The sequence below is a fragment of the Canis aureus genome, chromosome 26 (assembly GCF_053574225.1).
Source record: "Canis aureus isolate CA01 chromosome 26, VMU_Caureus_v.1.0, whole genome shotgun sequence".
In the NCBI taxonomy this organism is placed as follows: Eukaryota; Metazoa; Chordata; class Mammalia; order Carnivora; family Canidae; genus Canis; species Canis aureus.
In genome coordinates, this window is record NC_135636.1 from 35,135,208 (window position 1) to 35,157,844 (window position 22,637).

A 22,637-nucleotide genomic window follows, 5' to 3' on the forward strand; every position below is an offset into this window, starting at 1 on the left:
GGAACAGTTTATGTTTGTACTCAGAGCTCATTAGCACAGGGTTGTTTAGCATGTAGTAGCATTGTGGCTGGAAGCCAAGCTCTGAAGAAGCACCCAAGGACCCTGGTTAATAGAAAAATCATAACTTCACTTTTCAGGTGGAATCAATGGGCGAAGGCACAGGTTCATGAAAGGGACTGTGAAGGATTTACTGGGATCAAGAGGGTAGCAAGGATATCAGCTTGGTCTAAGCTGTGTCCATACATGGAGTGAAGACACACCTGGTTATACCTCTACAGACCTGCTAGGCTTGTCAACCAGACATCTACTCCGCATGAAGCTATGAGGGGCCACCGGGGAGAAAACAGAGGGAACCAGAGAAGATGACCTAATGAATGAAGCCCTTGTCCTAGGCAATTTGGAGATCAGACAGGAGATTGATGTCCAGTGAATAAATATCTGAATCTTCAGATAGGGTGAGGAGAGAGAAAAATTCTGAGCTCTGGAAAGTGAAAACATAAATGGGAAGCCTAGAAAAATTGCTGCACTAGAAACCTCGTAAAGCCCTTCCCTCCTGCACAGCATAGCTGTTGGGCTTCGATCAATTCCCATGGCACGATGCTCCTGCTACCCCAGTGCATCTCAGCATCAGTGGTAGTGTCTGGAGGAAGCCATGTAACTGTACCCATTAGAGGGTAGCTAGAGCCAAAGAATCTACTTGGAGATAACTCAAGGTCACCTTCCAGGCTTGTAAACAATGTGAGACATCCCTGGGCCCCTGAATGATCTACTGTGAAATTCTTGCCTGGAAGTGGGAGTTTTGTGTTTGAAGCTAGGGGCAAGAGCCATCAAAATATTAGTTATTGGATGAAGAACATTCATCCAATAGCAGAGAGGGTGGTAAGGAATTTAGACAAAAATAGCCTGAGTGACTACATCTTCCAGGACTGGCGCAATTGCTAGCACTTAAAAAATGTCAAGCCATCTTCACCTGGGTGGTGAATATGTAGTGGCTGGTACAGGCATTCATGGTAAAGAAGTCCTGTTTCTGGGATCCCTGGGTGGCGCAGCGGTTTGGTGCCTGCCTTTGGCCCAGGGCGCGATCCTGGAGACCCGGGATCGAATCCCATGTCGGGCTCCCGGTGCATGGAGCCTGCTTCTCCCTCTGCCTGTGTCTCTGCCTCTCTCTCTCTCTCACTGTGTGCCTATCATAAAAAAAAAAAAAAAAAAAAAAAAGAAGTCCTGTTTCTCTCGAAGGCTGAGTACCAGTTCAACCCTAGGAGCAGGCTGGCCTACTATCTCCTTCCTTTTCTCCCTCACTCCCTCCAGCCCCTCTCTCTCTTCTGCCCCAGGTCTCTGTCTCTCTCTCCCTCTTCAATCTTTTCCTCCTGATTTCCTACCTTGTAGCAGCTACTTTCACAAAAGCTGACGGCTTATGCCTTCCAGGAGGGGAAGTTCAGGAACTGCAACAGTTGGGTTTTTGCTTTTTGGTGTTTTTTTTTTTTTTTTTTTTTTGCTTTTGTTTTTTGTTTTAAAGCTGAGCAGCAGGATCACAGAACCTGCAGGTTTGCAGCCTGCTCTGCAGGACAAAGAGAGCAGAGAGAGATGAAAGCCTCGCCGACCAGAAGAAAGGAAACTCAAAGGAAGCTCATTGAAAAGGGGGAGGAGACTTTGCTTAAGCCATTGGGGTGGGAGCAGGGCACTGCCCCAAGCCTATGCTGCTGTTTCCATTGTCCAGATGGTGTCATTTGCCCTGCAAAACAAGTAACAGATATGATTTGGATGCTCAGAAAGAAATATGTGAGTGAGTCGTGCTGGAAATGATGCCTGCGGCCACTACACTCAAACAGAAGAGATGGAACCATACTTGAAAGCAACTGCCCTGTCATTGGGGCCTCCAATTCATTTGAATACTTTGTTTACATTGTTACCAGCTATATTTGCACAACTAGAACTTCCACCTGCCTGTAATTTACTTAGGACACATACTGTATTTACATGGTATAGACCAGAGTGGGAAAACTGGTCATACCAGTTTGGGGGCTGGAAGGAGTGGAAACTCAAATGGAATATTCATCTTGGTTTCCCCAGACCCACTGCCCTTGCCACAGGTGCTAGCATATAGTAAATACAACGTAATAATAATAATAATAACAATAATAACAATAATTTCTGAGGGAATGGCTATATCCTAGGCACTATTCTAGAGTTCACAACACTCAAGTGAAGTATGTGCCTTTTTTTTTTTTTTAAGATTTAGTTATTGGAGAGAGAGAGAGAGAGATAGCATGAGTGCAGGTGGGAGGGCCAGAGGGAGAGGAGGAGAGAGAATCCCAAGCAGACTTCACAGAGCACAGAGCCTGACTCAAGGCTCCAACCCAGGATCCTGAAATCATGACCTGAGCTGAAACTAAGAGTCAGACAGTTAACTGACTATGCCACCCCGGCACCTCAACTATGTACTATTATTATCTCTATTTTACAGATGAGGAAACAGACAGTTTCTGTAACTTACCCATGGTTAAGCAGCTAGTATGTTCAAGAGCCAAGATACTGAAGCCCACATTCCAACCTACCCAGTCTGGATGCACGTGTGTTAATGCCAGTTATTAATCAACTTCAAGATTTCTGGTTCAAGATGGCGATTTTAACAAGTGGAGTGGATTACCAACCTTCTTTCCCAAAACACAAGTAAAATAATAAGTGTAGGAATTTTGAAAAGATTGATTGATTGATTGATTGATTGATTGATTTATCTATAAAAATAAAGAGGGTAGGAGAGAAGACAATACTCCCAAGCAGCAATAAAATTTTAGAAGCTGGAAATCAGATGAATATATGCTGGCTGGCTTAGGAGACCCAGAACTGTCGTGGGAAAAGCCAAGAAACAGCAACCTGTCTTCACAGCAGAAACTCCCAAAGCTCAGGGTTTGGAGGCACCCCTAGATGGGGCTGAAACAGGAAGGTTGGTTTAAAATCTAAGAAGAAGACACCTGGTTCTCTACAACCCCAGCTGAAAATTGAAGGTTTATTTTCCTGATAAGGTTAAAGAGGGCTCTGGATCTGGGGATGCCAGGTATAGTTAAGGGTAGGTATCTTCTCTGCTGAAAGCAGGGGAATTAGATATAAATTTGCATACTAAGTGTTGAAACTCCCACCCTTTTCTTCCCTCATAGCAGCTAGAGTGCTGGTTGCCAGGATCATATCCTCCAATCAAAGGGGACAATCCTTCTCTCTGGGGAATCTTACCAGTTTAAGAAGAATGATATAACAAAGAGACCCTGGGGGGATCTCTTTACAATGATGTTCACAAACCACACTCCAAACTCAGTACAAAGAGCTCCTAACTGGTGCTTTTTAGTACTCTCTCTCTCTCTCTTTTTTTTTAAGTAGGCTCCATGCCTAGTGTGGCACCTAATGTGGGGCTTGAACTCATGACCCTGAGATCAACATGTGAGTTGAGATCAAGAGTCAGATGCTTAACTAACTGAGCCACCCAGGCACTCCTTACTGCTTTACTCTTAAATGTGATCAGGCAACCTAAACTTCTACACCTAAAACTAATCAAACCATCTGCTAAATGTCCCCAAACATTTGAGGAAAGCCTCCACTGTGAAAGAGAGAGACACAAACTGCTTACCTAATGGGTGCAATTTGAAGGAATTTGAGACAATACATAGAAAAGACAAGATTGGATACTGCCCCCGTGGAAAAAGGACAGGGGTGTTTTAAAATAGGAATCAAGTAGATCAAAAAGAGTTCTTGGAAATTAAAACAGCTTTAATTGAAAGGATGGAATAATTTTCCTTGGATATTTAGAGGACGTTGTATGGTTTTCTCTTACTTTGGAACCTGATGCCATTATGATTTTTGATATTTTCTATGCAAATTGGCTTCACTGTCTGGAAGCTTTTAGGATCTTCTCTTTGTCATCAGTAATCTGATACTTTCTGAAGATGTGACTTAGGGAGAAATATTTTTGGTGTTTGTTTTGACCCTTCTTTAGAATCTTTGAAGCTGGAAACTCATGCCTATCTTTTCCAGGATATTTCAGTTATTTTCAATATATTCTTATTATTTCTTTGATAATTTTCTTCCATTTGTACTCTCTGTTCTTTATTTTTGGAATTCCTATTTTTCAATTGTTGCATCTTCAATTAGTGCTCAAATTCTCTGATATTTTATCTCTTATCATCCATCTCTCTGTCTTTTTGTCCTTCAGAAAGATTTCCTCATTTCCTCATCTCATTTCTGAGCCAGTCCTGGGGAGAGAGCTCCAAGAAGTCTGGACTAGAGAATACAGGGAAGCAAGCCCTCCAGGGAGACTGTGATATCCCCTGATATGGCATCTACTGTCCTGCAGTGTTTGAGCTACAGGTGTGGGGAGGTGGTATTGGGGAAAACCTTCTCTGGTTCTCTTGTTGCTGTAGTACTGGGACCCTACTGCAACCCTCTTGTCCTGCACCTCCTCACCTTTCCCGTCTTCCAATTCAAATCCAAATTCTATCTTTACAATAGAATCTATGGACAGAAGTGAGAGGATTGGTGATATAGATTGTCTTCTGAACTCTGATGTATTAATATCTTTCTTTAAAAGCCTCTCTTAATACTGGCCACCCCCAAGAACTGGATTCCATGAATGCCCAGTGAGTCACCAAGACTCCAGTTTGGATACTCCCTTCTAAGAGCCAGTGTCTGGGTAAAAGGTAAGGATCAACCTCATCATCCCCTATAACAGTTAAGGACTCACAACTTGTCAGGAACATGGGACAGTAAGATTTTTGTTAGGCCTCAGGTAACACACCATTGCCTAGGCCTTGCTGCGTCCTGGGATGCCAGAGGACTTGTTTCCTTAGCAACGATAATCATGTGACTGGAACACACAGAGATCCTGGAGATGTTGCTTAGCAACTATGCTGCACCTGCTGGGGCTCTGGGCCGGCAGATTGGGCCAGGGAGCCTGGCTTTGAACTTGGAAACTCCTATCAGAGCTGGCAAAATGAGGAAGACATAATTGGGCAGGTCCAGTTTGGACCATGGGCTTTTGCAGGGATGACAGAAGCACAGATGGAGAAGCTAAGACATATGGAACTGGCTTTCCCAGAGAAATGGGATGTGGGAGGTAATGGCAAATGTAGGAAGAGCAGGACTGGATGGGAAAAATGACTGTGGGGATCAGTTATCTGACTGTCCCACATGGAGAAAACTCTTACATCTTAGAGGATGGGTCTCCAGAACCCTGAGGAGAGATGTTCCTGGCTCAGGACCCAGCTCCACAAGGCTTATCAGGGACTTGAATCAAGCCACAGCACCTGGTCCCTAAGAGTCAGTCCAAGGAAAATTCCCCTCTGCAAGAAAGCAGAGCTCTTCACAAAGGGTAGACATTGGTAGTGGTCATTGGTACAATGAACCAGTCTCAGGGATGTAACTAGGCAACCAGGGGCCATGGGGAGCTGTCCATGGTTTGGGGTAGCCTCCCTACCAACTCTCTCTGACCCGCTACCAGGGCCTGGTTGACTGGGAGGGGAATAGTAGGGACAAACGGCTCAGATTTTAATATAGCTTCCTCACTCAAGAGCAAGGAACTCAACTTAGTGTTTCAGTTTCTCTATCTGTATAACAGGAATGATAAGAATGACCACTTCATGGATCATCATAAGGATTAACAGAGTCACCAACTCAGTAAAAGTGATCATTACAGTTCTTGGTTTATAGTAAGTGCTCAGTAAAACTATCATCATCAACATCCCCACCCCAATTCTGACCCTTCAGCAACTGACGCTGGAGGCAGACTCTCTGGCCAGGTCTTCTCCATTCTCCCCTGATGCCTCCCAGAGCACATGGTGGTACATAGTGGCAAGAATTCTAGACCTACTGCTTTTACAACTGGAATGTCCCTTCCCTTGAGGAGCTTGCTGAAGGTTTGATATCCCTGACCAATTAATTGACTTAGTTTAGAGAACCAAGTGCTTGTCCGACCCTTACTGTCCCAAATACTCCAACTCTTCACCATGGTGCTGCTCAGAAAAATTGCACGTGTGGCATGTTGCTTTAAGAAATGGTGAGGGCGTGGATTTAAGAGTTGAGCTCAAATTCCAGTTTCTGCCACATCCTAACCATGAGATCCTGAACAAGCTACATTGTGTCTCTGAACCTCAGTTTTCTCATCTGTAACACAGGAAAGTCATTGTACCCAACCACCGTGGTATGAGATATGCCTGGCTCTTGACGAATGTTAGCAGTATTAGCCCGAGTTGATAGCCAGAGATGAAAACTAAGATTTCTCTCTCTTTCTCTCTCCCTCTGTGGCTTAACGTCTTTATAAGCTGTCTCCAAGTGAGGATGTGAGGACTGAGGGGTGACAGATCCCATGGGTGCCTCAAAGGGAGAGAGGACACAGAGCAGCTGGTGGTTGAAGGAATGCCCCCGTTTCTCCCCTGCAGTGATGCTGGCAGCTGCGTTGGCAGCTGGGCCCATGCCCCTGACTCTGCTGCTCCCTGGTGCTGAGGGAATCCCAGCCAGCCTGCTCTCAGCACACTTTCCCCTGCCCTCCACTCCAGCCAGCCCGAAGCCCCTCTCCCGACCTCCCTCTGAGCCACAGCAGAGAGAGACTCTTGCCTGTGCTTCCTCCTTTCTCAGCTGAGTTTGTTCCCCAGATGACCCTACAGCTGCGTCTTTCTAAAATTAGCTGGATCCTGCACTTGACTCTGATAATTAATTACCCAAATGGAGAAAATTGAATAGTTAACTGGTTCACAGGAAGATAATTAGCTTTTCTGAGCCCCTGTTACAGGCAAATAAAGAGGAGGATTGTTTCTCAATTGCCTTCATTAAAGGGAGTCCCTCTCAACCGGGGGCCCTGCCCCAGAGGCCCTCGGGGCCCTGTAGGGTTCCTTAGGGCTCCTGGTGCTTCATCCCCAAATAGAGAGGCAGCTGGTACAATGTAGTCAGCCTCTGGCTCCAAAAGGCTGGGGCTCAGGCCCCAGCTCCACCACTTGTTACCCATGTGACCTTGGACAGTTACACAACCTCTCTGAGCCTCACTCTCCTTATCTGGAAATGGGGATGACGGTGTGTACCCCATAAGGGTATTATAAGCATTAAATAATGTAATGTAAGTCAATTTGGTTCTTTGCTCATAGATGGGTATTTTTGCCGATAAAATTCTTCATGGATTCATTGTTCACTGATGAAGCACGCATTGACTGAGAGCTGTTTTACCACATCATCATTATTGCTCCCACCACGGTACCACACCCCTCCATCATGGAAACACAGCAGATTCTGTTAGCCAGTGACACACACAGAAACCAAGGGAACATTAAGTCAAGATTAAATCAAGCATTATATGCTGACTGATGCAGGCCTGTTCAACTTGTCCCTGTACTTCGGATACTGGCTCTGCCTTTTGGTCCCAGGCTCCCTGAGTCACCATGTGGCCACCTGTCTTCCAGTAGCAAGTCCCCACCAATCCTCTCCTTTTTTTTTTTTTTTTTTAAGATTTTATTTTTGTGACAGAGAGAGCATGCCAGCACACAAGCAGGGGGAGCAGGAAAGCGAGAAGCAGGTGTCCTACTAAGCAGGGATCTCAATGCAGGGCTGGATCCCAGAACCCTGGGATCATGACCTGAGTTGAAGGCAGACACTTCACCAACTGAACCACCCAGGCGTCCCACCCACCAATCCTCATCCCCATCTACCTGGCCACAGCTCCTCACCCTTTCAAAGTTGTATTTCCTTCTCTCAAGCACAACCCCCTCTAGTGATTATCTCTGACACATCTAATACATACAGATAGAGACATAGGATTCAAGAGCCTGGAGCCAGACTGCCCGAGTTGAATTCAGCTCAATAATCTACTGTATTACTTGCCTGTGTGTGGGTTTCCTCATTATGAAAAGGAGGTATGATAATAGTAGTGCCTACTGTTGGGGCACCTGGGTGCAGTCCGTTGAATATATGGCTCTTGGTTTCGGCTCCAGTCATGATATCAGGGTCGTGAGATCGAGCCCCATGTGGGGCTCTGCACTGAGTGCGGTGTCTGGTGGGGTTTCTCTCTTCCTCTCCCTCTCCCTCACACTTGCACTTTCTCTTTTCCTCTCATGAATAAATAAATTTTTTTAAAAAAGTAGTATCTACTGCATGGCATTACTATGCCTAAGTATATATGAAGTGTTTAGAGCAGAGCTTGGGCCTTGTAAGTGCTCTCTCTCTATGCTTATTTTCCAATTCTGATGTTGGGTTAGGGCAAGGAAAGGGCTACTGACAGAATGGAGAGAGGCAGGGCCTTTCACCTGTCTCAGAGACAATTGGACCATCTCCAATGGGAAGATTAACTTCTGGACATCATTTCTCACACCATCTTTTATTTTTTTTCTTTTTCTTTTTTTTTTCTCACACCATCTTAGGTAACTAAGTTGCATTGTCTCATTTCTATTTAAATCCCCCAAATTCCTCCTCTGGACTCACTCTCAGCTAGCTTTCCTTTTTGTTACACTGAGAAAATACAGGTGATTGGAAAGGACCTCCAACAAGCTCCCCACCACATTTCTTCCTTACCAGGACTCTGTCCATATATTCTGCTTTCTTCACTGTTCCTACAGATGAACTGCTTGGATTCTTTTCCAAGGCCAACCTTCAGCTTATGGCTAGATCTCATCCTTTCTTGCTTCCTCAAGGACATCACTCCAGCAATTTGCCCTTTCCTGCATCATCAATTTTTTCTCTCCCCTGGAACATTCCCATCAGCATAAAACATGCTTTTATTTCTTCACCATGAAAAACAAAGCAAACTTCTTTGATCTCACAACCCTCTAGCTATCACCTTTTTGCTTTGATTCCCTTTTCAGCAAAACTGACTGAAAGAAGTTGTTAGCAATTGCTATCTCTGATTCTTCTCCTCGCATTCTCTCTTGCATCTATTCTTATCAGGTTTTCACACTCATGACTGGATTATCATGATTACCAATTGCTTCCATATTGCTAAATCCAATGGTCAATGCTCAGTTGTTATCTTCCTTGGCCACACAGTAGAGAGTACTCTACCTTGCCATTCACCAAATCTCTCCTTTCCTCCTTTTGGGCACTTGATTTCTTAATCTGTAGTTAGATGTGGCCATATGATGGGTTCTGGCCAATGGAATGTGGGTGGAAGGGATATATGTGCCTCCCAAGCCTGAGTTACAGAAACATTCCATGCTGGATATCTGTTCCTCCAAATCCACTCTTCACCTTTTCCCACCCTGGTCTGTGCCTTAAGAGCCTGGCCACTAGGGATTTTAGTAATGAGCCTTCTCATTTCTGGATGGCTTGAGTCATTGGGAAGTACCTGCAGGAGATTGGAGGCAGGAAGGAAGAAGGTCAGGCAATTTGTTCCCCTGGATTGGTCCCTGTATGCTTGTTTTTAGTTGGCTATCTGCCTCTACCAAAGCTTCAGTCAGGCATCTCTACCACATAGTTCTTTGTCTCTCTTGAGTCCACTAATCATTGCTTTCTCTTATCTCTTCAAGTCTAAGATGGTAACAGCTACTACCATCAACCATCTCATGGTCATGGAAATCCTTTCACAGTTTTCCTGCCCCTGCTCCTACCTTTATAGATAATCTTTTAATCAAATGCTTCTAAAATTACGCAGCTTGAGTGTGCTATTTCTTGCCAGACTCTTACCATTATACTTTCTGTGTACTATTCTCATCTCCCACCAACATTTACTGGCTGGACATTGATACCTTGAGTGCCCTTGAAAGCCACAAGTTGAAGATAATTCAGCCTCTGTCAACATGGACTCTGAATATTTTTATGGAGCAAAGAGCTTCTTCTCCCCTCCTTTTATCATTCTTCTCTGCTGCTGAATATACTGTACGTGAGTGAGAAATATACTTATATTGCTCATGCCACTGAGATATGGGGATGTCTTTAATGTCTCTATTATGGCAGCCAGTTCTACTGGGGCTAATACAACTTATCTGCAGCATTTGGCAATTGATGTGTTCCTAGAAATACTTTCTTTAAATTTATTTTTTTTAATTTTTATTTATTTATGATAGTCACAGAGAGAGAGGGAGAGAGAGAGAGAGAGAGGCAGAGACATAGGCAGAGGGAGAAGCAGGCTCCATGCGTCGGGAGCCCGATGTGGGACTTGATCCCGGGTCTCCAGGATCGCGCCCTGGGCCAAAGGCAGGCGCCAAACCGCTGCGCCACCCAGGGATCCCCTAGAAATACTTTCTGTGCTTAGCTTCCATGACACTGCATTTTTAAAGTTTTCCTTCTACTTCAATGAATGTTCCTTCTTAGTTTCCTTTATTGGTTCTCCCTCATCTTCCCATCTAAATGTTGGGTTTCCTACCTAAATGTTAGAAGGAAAACAGTCCTGCCTCATCACTGTCACCATATTACTACTGAATCCTAGTCTTGAACTGGTTTGATTGTAAAGTCTTTTTTATTTTATTTTATTTTATTTTATTTTATTTTATTTTATTTTATTTTATTTATTCATGAGAGACACACAGAGAGAGGCAGAGACATAGGTAGTGAGAGAAGCAGGTTTCCTGCAGGCAGCTCGTTGGGGGACTCAGTCCCGATAACGCTCTAAGCCAAAGGCAGACACTCAACCACTGAGCCACCCTGGCGTCCAGATTGTAAAGTTTTCTAAGAACAACTCTTCCCCAGGCACCATACAAATCTTCCTGATTTTCTGTTTTCCCGCTTTATTTCCACTTACTTCCTGGTGACCTCATCCAGTTTCATGGCTTTGAACACTCCCAGATTTATATATCCAATCCAGGCTTCCCCCCAAATCTCTGGGCTTATATGCCCAACTACCTGCTTGATGTCCTTTTTGATGTCTAATAGCATCTCAAATATAACATGGAATTAAACTCTAGACCTCTTCAAAACTTGCTCATTGTATCACTTCCTTCATGTCAATAAATAGCAACTTCTTGCTTCCGATTGCTTAGACTAAACACCTTGGAGTCATCCTGATCCATCTCTCTCTTTCACCTTGCATCCAATTTGTCAGCAAGTCCCATCAGCCCTAATTCCAAACATATTCAGAACCTGACCAAGTCTTACTACCTCTACAATCTTGGCCTCAGGAGGGACCAGACTTTGAGGAGGAGGGGAGAAAGATATGGAAGGAAAACAGTTCTGCCATATTACTGTCACCATTATAATTACTGAATTCTAGTCTTGAACTGGTTGGATTGTGAAGTCTTCTAAGAAGAACTTTTCGCCAAATCCATCCAAATCTTCCGGATTCCTTTCTCAGACACAGATTTACAGACCAGATGGTTTCCAGAGAACTCACCCTATTATCCCAACAGAATGAGGACATCAGGGCCTTCTGTAGGGAACATGCAGCAGAGGAATGGGATAAGCACCATCACCAGCTTTTAGCACCATTTAAACTGGTTCCAGGGTGGGAGAATAAACAATTCTGAGGAAATCTGCACCCAAAAGCTCAAAGGATGCTCACTGGATCTTCATCAGGTTCTGTTTTCCTAAAGCAGAAACCATCTTTCTCCCTAGGAGTCCCAAGAATAGGTCAATCCCCAGATAAAAATTCTACCCAACTAAGGAATGGATGTTGAGCCCTTGGGCACTCACCTGGGAAGGCTAGAAACCATAGAAGCTGGGACAGTGCTTTACTGATCCCAAAAATGTACTTTAAGCAGAAGAATGACACGATTAGATTTGTAATCTCAAGAAGATTCATCTGAAAAACAAAACCAAAACCAAAAGCAAAACAAAGGGATTACCTTGGAAGCTGGTGTGACAGACAGAGGAGTGATAAGAATGAGACCAGGAGGTTGCCACAGGAACCCACACGTTAAGAGGGGGTAGGAAAGGTGATCCAGGAAAAGGCAATGCAAATAAGGATGGAGAGGAATGGGTGAATTCAGGAAATAGTACTCTCTTTCTTTAGAAAGAATGACTCAGGGACACCTGGGTGGCTCAGTGGTTGAGCCATCACTGCCTTCCGCTCAGGGCTTGATCCCAGGGTCCCAGGATGGAGTCCCACATTGGGGACTTCCCCTGAGGGGAACCTACTTCTCCCTCTGTCCGTGTCTCTGCCTCTCTCTCTGTGTCTCTCATGAATAAATAAGAATTAAGAATCTTAAAAAAAAATTAGAAAGAATGACCTTTCTAAAAAAGCAACTCTAATGGTATGATTCTTTAGTTTAAATTCTTCCTTAGCTACCTATGGTAGCTAAGTTTAAGTTTAAGTACAAAGTCCTTAACATGACTATTGCTCAGCTCTCAGCTCTCCATGTGTACCAAGAGCTCCACTACTCTGAAATGTTTTCAGGGTCTCATAAACACTAGGAGAGCTCAGTGCCGTAAATGTTTGTACAAAACGTTCCTTGAGGTCTTCCAAAATTTTTGTCCTGTGGCTTCTGCTCTTTCCACTAAAATACTATCACTAAGTTCATCAGTGAACTTATTGTTAAATCTAAAATGCACTTTTGAATTCCTATCTTATTTGATCTTAGCAGAACTCAACATTTGGCTACTTTCTCCTTCTTGAAATACATATATGTTTTTCCTTTTTATAGTATGTTCCCAGCCCTATTTTGGATGCTAGAGATGGAGTGGCAGGCAAATCAAGTATTATTCTTGCCCTCCGGTAAGATGTGAAGTGGTCCAACCAAGGGTATAAGTATATAGGAGCACTAGCAATTGAAGGAAAGGAATACAAAATCCATGAAATGGGGTGCCTGGGTGGCTCAATTGGTTAAATGTCTGCCTTCTGCTTGGGTCATGATCCCAGGGTCCTGGGATTAAGCCCCACATTGGGGCTTCTCCCTCTGCCTGCTGTTCCCCCTGCTTGGGGTTGCTTTCTCTCTCTGTCAAATAAGTAAATAAAATCTTAAGAAACAAACAAACCACAAAACTTGGTCTTTATTATTTATCCTGGTCTTGGTGGTCCTAGAAAGTGCCAAAAAAGAAAATGAAATAACTTACTAAGCATTGGAAATAAAATTTTTCTCTAATGCTATTATTTAACATGAAAATATGAGAGGTTCCAGTAAAAAATATAATTATATGAATAAGATAATTTGAGAAGGTGTCTTGTTATAAGATATACAAAAAATCATAGCATTTTTCTATTTTACCAATAAATACCTAAAAATGGAAATATGAAAATGTTTTATTTATAATAGCTCCAAAAACTAAAAAATATTTAAGAATAAATTTAACAAGAAAGGCTTTGGAAAAGCTAAATAAAAAAAAAAACTATAAAGTTTATTGAAAGATATAAAAGAACTAACTCAATAAAAAGCTTTACCATGTTCTTGGATGGAAAGGCTTAATACAAAAATTCTAATTTTCTCTAAATTTATATATCAATTTATTATAATTCCATTCTTAATCCCATAAAGTTTTGTTTAAACTGGATAAAGTGATCTTGTCTGAAAACTATGAAAAGAAGGGACAGGAGTCTTACATTACCGGATATTGATTATAGTCCAAGAAGAGCAAACTGAGGTAACAATATTTTATATCCTCCAGACTGCTAAAAATTAAAAAAGAACTATTGCCTGTAGGGATATTGAGAAATGGTGCTCTCATACACTGCTGATGGAAATGTAAGTGTTTTAGTCTTTTTGGAAAGTAATCTATTGACATCTGTTAAAATTTAAAATGCATACCCCTTCATCCAGTTGGCTTAGGTATTTAGGCAAATCAAGTATTATTCTTGCCCTCCATTAAGATGTGAAGTGGTCCAACCAAGGGTAGAAGTATATAGGATTCTGTCCCTTAGAAAAAAGCATCAGAAGACAAGAACCTATGCTTATTACATTGTAAGAGTGGGGGGAAAATCAGAAACAAAGCAGGTGCCCAATAGTGAGAAGATGAGGGAATAAATTTTGGTACTTTTTTGAAGCCATCAAAAAATGTATTAAAAGGGCATCTGAGTGATGCAGTTGGTTGGGTGTCCCTTGGTTTCTGCTCGGGTTGTGATCTCGCGGTTGTGGGATTGAGCCCTGTGTCAGGCTCTGCACTGGGCACAGAATCTGCTTGAGATTCTCTTTCCTTCTTTCCTTGCCCCTCCCACTTGTGTTCTCTCTCTCAAAATAAATAAGTAAATCTTAAAAATATATATATGTATTAGAGCTATACTAGTTGAAGTGGAGGAAATGTCACAAGGTTGTATAAACTCAGGAAAGCAAGATCAAGAAAGTTGTCTTCTCCCTCAAAACAATGACAGAAACCTACATAAAACTTGCGTGTGTGTCTTTATATAGGTCTTAATATAATTATATAAGCATGGGGAAAATATTATAATAGGGTGAGATTCACCTGTGAATGAGGAAAACTCCAAATAACAGTGGCTTAAATAAGATAGTCTGTTCTCGTTCATGTTAAGGTCCAGATGTAGGCAATCTGGAGCTGATGTGGCTTTTCACTTTCATGAAAACCTCTGGAAACCAGATTCTTTCCAGCTTTCTGCTGTGTTGTTATTAGACTGACCTTCATTCTCAAGGTCTAGCCTATACATCCTCATCCTCAGACATCATCATGTTCCAAGCAGCAGGGTAGAGAAAGGGGTTAGAAGGGAAATGATGCATGAATCCATTTTTAAAGAAAGGTTTCTGGGATGCAGCAACAAAACACTTTCATTGGTCAAAACTTAGTCACAGGAACATACTTTGCTGCAAGGGAGAATGGGAAATGTACTCTTTATTCTGTGGGGCTAAAAGCCCACCAAAAATTTCTTGGCTTCAAGTATACCTTCTTTTAGACAACTTTATTTTTTTTTTATTTTTTATAACAAAGAGATTTCTATATTCTTTTTTTTTTTTTTTTTTTTTTAGATTTTACTTGTTAATTCATAGACACAGAGAGAGAGAGAGGCAGAGACACAGGCAGAGGGAGAAGCAGGCTCCATGCAGGGAGCCTGATGTGGGACTCGATCCCGGGTCTCCAGGATCACACCCCAGGCTGCAGGTGGCGCCAAACTGCTGTGCCACAGGGGCTGCCCTCAGACAACTTTAGAATCAATCTTTCAAGTTCCAAAAGTTATCCCATAGGGATTTGAATTGAAACTACATTAATTTTGGGGCACCTGGGTGGCTCAGTCAGTTAAGCATCTGACTTTGGCTCAGGTCATGATCTCAGGGTCCTGGGATCGAGGCCTGTGTCAAGCTTCCTGCTCAGCAGAGAGTCTGCTTGTCCCTCTCTCTCTGCTGCTCCACACCCCCTGCTTTTGCTCTCTCTCTCTCAAATAAATAAATAATTTTTTTTTTCAGCTGAAAGGTCTCACATTTATTACTGAACCAACCTACTGGTATAGAGGCATAGTAACAGAGAAAATCATTCCCTTGATAAGACATGTCTATTGGCCAGGTAGGAAGGATGTTTCCATATTGATAGGATAGGAACATGTGATCTCCATGTGGCTTAAATATGTGTGCCAACTATGCTATTTCATGATCTGCGATGCTTCCTCATAGACCCAGCTTGGTTCTTCTCCAGTGTCTCCTCTTGGAGTTGTACCTGATTTTATTACCAGTTTTCATCCGAATCCACTGGGGAATAGGACAATTCTGCTTTTGTTTCTTGGCCAGGAATCGCTTGATTCTGAAAGTCTTGTGAGAAGACATGGCGATCACAACCACATGCAACAAGGATGGCAGCAGAAAGGAGGGAGGAGGAGACGGGCCTAAACTCTTTTTTTAAAAAAGAAACTTCATTAACTTCATAAAATAATTCAGGAAAAACTAACATTTTTATATCTTGAGATGTGGTCTCTCTCTCCAACTTTTTAAGGGTTTTTTGTTTGTTTTAGGAATATTTTATTTATATTTCATATATTTTCTTCATGTGTCATATATTTAAATCATAGTCACACACAGGTATTCTACAGTTATTGTTGCAATTATGACTAGAATCTCCTTTTTCTCTCCCATTACATTTACTAACTGGTTATGGTTAGTATATAAGAAAGTTGTAGATTTGTCTATTTCTTATATTAAACCACTTTAGGGGTGCTTGGGTGGGTCAGTCGCTTAAGTATCTGACTTTTGGTTTTGGCTCAGGTCATGATCTCAGAGTTGTGAGACTGAGCCCTTATGGGGCTCCAAGCTGAGCACAGAACCTACTTAAGACTCTCTCCCCCTCTGCCCCTCCCCCCACTAGCTCTTGGGAGTGCATTCTCTCTTTCTCTCAAAAACAAAACAACACAAATCAATCCTCCCCTAATTGACATCTATTATTAGTTTCCATAATATTTTCAATTGGTTTTCATGGAATTTCTAGGAAGAAAAGAATATAATCTGGAAATGAAGATTATTTGCTGTTTTTTTTTTAATCTATTGCTTTTATTTCCTTTTCTTCGTTAATGGCATTGTTCTAAGATTTCAGAAACATTTTGATTAATAGCAATTACAGTGAACATTTCATTTAATTGGAACATTCCCAAAGTTTAATGTTATACCATTAAGTTTGTTGCTTGTGGCTTCTGATTAAAAAAAGAAAGTATCCTTGGCTTTTCTGTTCTTTGCTTACTAAGGTATTTATCATAATCATTGTCAGTGCCATTGTCATTGTTATCAGAAATATATGTCATGCTTTAATTAATGCATTTTTGGCATATATTGAGATGATCATATGCTTTTTTCCTTTCACCATCTGATGTATTACAGAATGCTTGATTCAGCACAGATTTCTTAATCATTCTTCCTGGAATCAACACTACTTGATCACAGTGCACAATTCTTTTAATACACTGTTGGATTTAACTTACTAATATTTTATTTAAGGCTTTCATATCTGTAAGTGCCTAGTTAGTCTTCTGTATTATAAAATGTATTGCATTTTTGTATTATAAATTACATCTTTTCCTATGCTAGTGTAAATGTCTAGTTTAAATAACACAGAAATGGTATTTTAAAATAAGATTTCCTAGAAGTCATTCATAAAACCATCTGGGGCTCTGTTGCTTGGAGACATTTTTCCATTTTATCAATGGCTTTTGGTAAATTATGGTATATAGGTTCTTTAGAGTCAATTTTAGGAACTCATATTTTCAAGGAAAACCATTCATTTCTGATAAATTTTCAGATATATTAACATAAGCTTTAATATAGAATTTTCTAATAATTTATATTTTTTATATGCAGAAGTGAAGACCCTATTCCTTATATCTGGCACCGTGCTTAACATGTTTTATCTCTTATTTTTCTCCTTGTACTTGATAATAATTTTTCTTTCCTTCTTCTTTTCCCTCTTTTGTTCCAAGAACCAGCTTCTAGTTTTATTTATCAAAATCTAGTTATTTTTAACTTTCTAATTTATTAATTTGTTTCTAACTTAATCATCCCTCTCTTCTAAAATATCTGTGTCCTCCCCTCACATATGCTGATAGCTCTGCTGGGAGAGATCTAATTTAAAAACATATTTTTTTTACAAAGAAATAAAAAAGTCATTGTTCCATTAAATAACAATGAGATAAAATTGTTCATATTAGCCATGTATAAAATATCCAGTAATGTCAAGTGTGTGAAGTAGGATTGTATATTGATATAACCATCTGACAGGCAATTTAATGATATGTAAAAAGGTTAAGTGGGTATTCATTTGAACAAACTATGTCTAGCAATTTAACTAGACAACCAAGTACATCAGGGAGCAAAGATGTATTTGAAGGATATCTTCAGACTATTATTTCTAATGGTGAAAGTTAAGAGATTGAATAAACGGCATAACCATGCAACAAAGTACAATGCAGCCATTAAGAAGGATGTGATAGGTTTATGTTTTGAGTTGTTACATTTTGAGTTGATATAAAAAAAACCGGTTAAACATAACAATGATTCTAATTATGTAATTACATTGCATAGAATCTGGGAAGGCTATCACCGAAGTGTGAAGGTAGTTATATCTGCCAACAGGCAGTGTGACATTCTTTGAATAAGTATGCCTTATTAGAAAAAAAAATAATTTTGACAAAAAAATTCTGAGTCGCTTACACTCTTTAGGGGTATATATGACAAACATTTACTAGATGCTACACAAGGCATGGGAGGTGATAAGAAAAAGGAGAATTGGTGCAGTTCCTCACTTGAATACTGAGGTGAAGGTAATTTCAGTTCCCTAGAGAGCAAGAAGGGTGATGGAAGGGTTTTTTTCTGCCAAGAAGTAGAGACTTCAAGAGACAAGGCAAGAGTCCCTTGAAAACCTAACAGGGGGCAGCCCCGGTGGCTCAGTGGTTTAGCGCCTGCCTTAGGCCCAGGGCATAATCCTGGAGACCTGGGATTGAGTCCCACATCAGGCTTCTCCCTCTCTCTGCCTCTGTGTGTGTGTGTGTGTGTGTCTGTCATGAATAAATAAATAAAATCTTAAAAAAAAAAAAGAAAGAAAGAAAACCTAACAGGGAGGACAGACCTCTTACCTTGCTCATATCTATCCAAATCTTGGGACACCTGGGTGGCTCAGCGGTTGAGTCTGCCTTTAGCCCAGGGCCTGATCCCAGGGTCCTGGGATGGAGTCCCACATCAGGCTCCCTGTGGGAAGCCCGCTCCTCCCTCTGCCTATGTGTGTCTGTCTGTGTCTCTTATGAATAAATAAATAAAATCTTTTAAAAAATCTACCTAGATCTTTTGGGTTTCCTCCTATCCTGAGATACTGGCTCTTACCTTTCTCTCCAGACTTAGCTCCTGCACATACTCAACATCTCTCACCAGTGTCCTGTCCTTCAAACCACCTGCCATTCTTTAAATGTGCCACACAACCTTGTGTCTCTCTGACCTTCCTGATGTCGTTCCTCTCTGTGGAACACATACTCCTCCCACTTCTCCCTAGAACAACATCCCTTGGTTGTCCAAGATTCAGCCTGTGGTAGGTTAGATGATTATTCAGCAAATAATTAGTTTTACACTGCAGATCCATGCAAGAAATGTACTTTATTGCACCTTGATTTTGGTCTGTGATATGACCTACTTTGGCCAATGAGATATTGGTACACATGATTGAGCAGAGGCTTAAAATGTGCTTGCGTGTTGGGCTTTGTCTCTTCTATGCCTATCTTTTGCCATGATAATGAGGTAGCCAATGGTCAAGGAGGCCCAAAATTCATGGAATACAGGCGCCTGGGTGGCTCATATGGTGAAGTATTTGACTCTTGATTTTGGCTTGGGTTGTGATCTTGGGATTGTGGGATCGAGCCCAAGTTGGACTCTGTGCTCAATGGGGAGTCTGCTTCTCTCCTCTCCCTCTGCCCTCCCCCTGCTCATGCTTTCTCTCTAAAATAAATAAAACTTAAAAAATGAATGGAAAAGACTTGAATCAAATTTATGGCCTGGAGCCAGGCCCATGTAACCCCAATTTTAATTGAGAAATGCTGTCTCAATATTGAAGACACCTTTAAAAAAATTTTTTAAAAATTTATTCATGAGAGACACACACAGAGAGAGAGAGAGGCAAAGACACAGGCAGAGGGAGAAGCAGGCTCCATGGAGGGAACCTGATGCAGGACTCGATCCTGGAATTCCAGGATCATGCCCTGGGCCGAAGGCAGGCGCTAAACCGCTGAGCCACCCAGGGATCCCCTCAATGTTGAAGACACCTTTGCATATTCTTGGGATGATTTTGGAACTTATACCTTTAGTTACTTCAAGTTTGTCACTTCATGCATTAATCAGATCTCAAAGGAGGGTGTTTTATGCTTTTCCACCTCTTGGTGGACTGGTGTGTGTGTGTGCATATGCATGCACGTGTATGTGTGTGTGGGGGGGGCGTGCAGTGCACGTTTGATGGATTATGTTTTCCTTAGTTTTCTCTGGCTCAGAGTTCCTGCTTTGGGAGCACCTTGCCTTCCCATCCTGCTGGCCTGCACTGCAGCATCGCTTCCCGAAGAGCCTTTTCACTGGGTTCCTCCTGCTCCAGACATCACACCCACAGGGGGTGTATGCCAGGAGCCTTTATGGAAGGCATGGTGCAATCGAGGGGTTTCCTACTGCCCAGCTGCTCAGCCCCTTCTCCGCCTCAAGCTTCCAGCTTCCTGTCTTCCTTGCCATGCCAGGCACCCTTCAGAAGCCCAACATCTCCCTTCAATGTAAAGAAACAATTCTGCATTCTTTCCTCATCTCAGGGTCTACATTTTCAACCTGCAGCATTGTCATTGTGCTTTATAAACAAAGGGCTACCCCGTCTTTCCATTTTTAGTAACAGAGAGCCAGCAAGGACTCTGAAATATGAGGCTGTGTTAGCTTAAGTTTCCAGAAGCAGATTTGGAGAAGGAGATTCATATGAAAATTATTTATTTAAGCATTCAAATGGCAGGGAGTGCGGGATCGGACCTGGAAAGGAAGCCGAGGAAAGATGTGACAGCAAGCAATGTTGAAGGAGGGTAGCTCTGGCTCAGTCCCTCATGGGAACCCTGGGGACACCTTAAAGCCTTAAAATTGCCCCCATTGGGGAGCCAGAGAGTGGGAGGATTATCCCCCTGTGTTTGTCAGTCTTTGGCTGATGGCTGGCCCTAGGGGCACATACATTCCCTGGCTTTCTACCAAGAGCTGCAGGTGCAGGCATGGGGAGAACCAGTCTGCATAAAACACAGCCCAGGGGGCCAGGGCGCGGTGGGCAAAGCATTGACAGTGGCTGCTGCCCAGCCTTTCCTGTCCCTCCCTCACCCACCTGCATGAAGGGAAGGGTTGTGTGGAGAATAATTTCCTCACTGATGTGAGTCATGGCACCCCCTGGAAAGTAGAAGCAGCTATTGCTGCGGATGAGAGGTCAGCCTCTGTGCTATAATAACAAATATATTTGATCTCCATCCCCAGTTCCTCGCACAGAACTCCTAAAACTCTTGTAATTTCCTCAGTAATGGGAGTACCTTCTGTTATTTATAACAAGGCCTCTTAATCACAACTGAGTTCATGCTACTCAAGTGACATAGGGTGGTTGGGGGCTCTACTAAGTCAACTCTTCACCAGAAAAGACCATTGATTTCAGGACTGGAACTTTGGGCTCCATTCACCGATTTAAGGAAAGGAGGGCATTGCAAATTAAGTTGCATAAAAGCTCTTAAACAAGGAGATTTGATGAGCTTCTGGGTGGGTGAATGCATCCATGTGCCAGGATTCATGGGGACAGGAGTTCCTGAGCTCGGGACGCTTCATGACTTGGCCCTCTGGACTTCTTCATCTAGCTGGGCATCTGTATCTTTCGTCATATCCTTTATAATAAACTGGGAAATGTAGAAAGCCGGTTCCCTCAGCTCTGTGAGCTGTTCTAACAAATTACTCAAACCTGAGGAAGGGGTTGTGGAAACCTCCAATTTATAGTCAGTTGGTCAGAAGTCCAGGTGACAGGACACCAGGGTGGCTCAGTGGTCGAGCATGTGCCTTCAGCTCAGGTCATGATCCCGGAGTCCCGGGATTGAGTCCCACCTTGGGCTCCCCGTTCAGCAGAGAGCCTGCTTCTCCCTCTGCCTGTGTCTCTGCCTCTTTCTCTGTGTCTCTCACGAATACATAAATAAAATCTTAAATAAAAAAGAAGTCTAGGTGACAACCTGGACTTAAGAAAGGTGTGTGAACTCAGGCATCCTTGTAGGACCAAGCCCTTAGCCTGCGGGATTTGCTGCCATCCCTAGGTAGACAGTGTGGGACACCCCGTTAGTGTTCATGGAGAAGCAGAGAACTGCTTGGTGGTGTTGGAACACAGTCCAGAGCATGCTTATTCTTACAGGCCCTTGTCTCATTTTCCCACCTCTTTGAGGCTTCTCTTTGCTTCTCGGCCTGACCGCAGGGCAGCAGAGTCCTGGGGTCTGTGTGGTTAGAACTTGCATGGGGGACTGCCCAGTCATCTCTGAGACGATGCCTCCACCATGGGCCACGGAGTCCTGGCCACACGGGAGAGCTCCACTCTCCTCTTTCAGACTCTGCCCTGTCTGACTTTGGTTGCTGGATGCAAGGGGCAGGTTAGCATCCTGTCCAAGAGGCAGCTCTCCTGTTTGTGGCTATCTGCTCCACACTGGAAATGAGGTGGCCAGTGCTGTTAACCAGGTACTAGCCTCTGGGGGTGCTCTCTGTGGAGGAGAGATCTGCTGTTTGCTCACTTCTGGGAGGCAGCCTCAGGTGCTGGAGTCAGACCAGTACTCACTCCCTGAGTCTGAGCAGGGGCTGGTGGTGGACTCTGCTCTCCTAGGCTGTTCCTCAGGAGCACCCAGTATTGCCTCCTCGGGAATTAACTCTCTCAAAAGAGACCTTGAGGTGGGTGAGCTTCATCCAGATCTCGGCTGTCAATACTTTTCCAGGAGATTTTTGCTCCAGCTGAGCCTGATTCCCTCTCCTCAGTTCAGTAGCCCCTTTCTCTGCTGCACTTTGCAGAAATGCCACTGGTCTGAACACACACGTGGAGAATTCCTCTCTACTCAATCACACAAATGAACACCACGTCAGGCAGTCGGCCAGCTGTGGGGAGGCCTCTGAAAACCAGAGTCTGCTGCAGACCCAAGTGAGGCCCTGCAGACTATCTGCAGTTTTCTGTGCTCCTCCCCTCAGGTCCTACATCCACACTGGGATGTGTGTGTGTGTGTGTGTGTGTGTGTGTGTGAGTGTGTGTGTGGCATTAAAAACACATCATCCCCAAAGCCTCCAAATGCTAGCAGAGAAATTACAACTGAAAAGGCATATATCCACAAGGACAAA

General features: G+C 42.9%; 1 long non-coding RNA gene and 1 pseudogene across 1 annotated transcript in view; both read right to left on the minus strand.

Moving 5' to 3' along the window:
* LOC144298364 (uncharacterized) overlaps nt 1–22,637 on the minus strand; it is a 54,203-nt gene that overhangs the window by 20,844 nt on the left and 10,722 nt on the right. The window lies entirely within an intron of this gene.
* LOC144298837 (large ribosomal subunit protein eL39 pseudogene) lies at nt 15,058–17,377 on the minus strand (annotated as a pseudogene).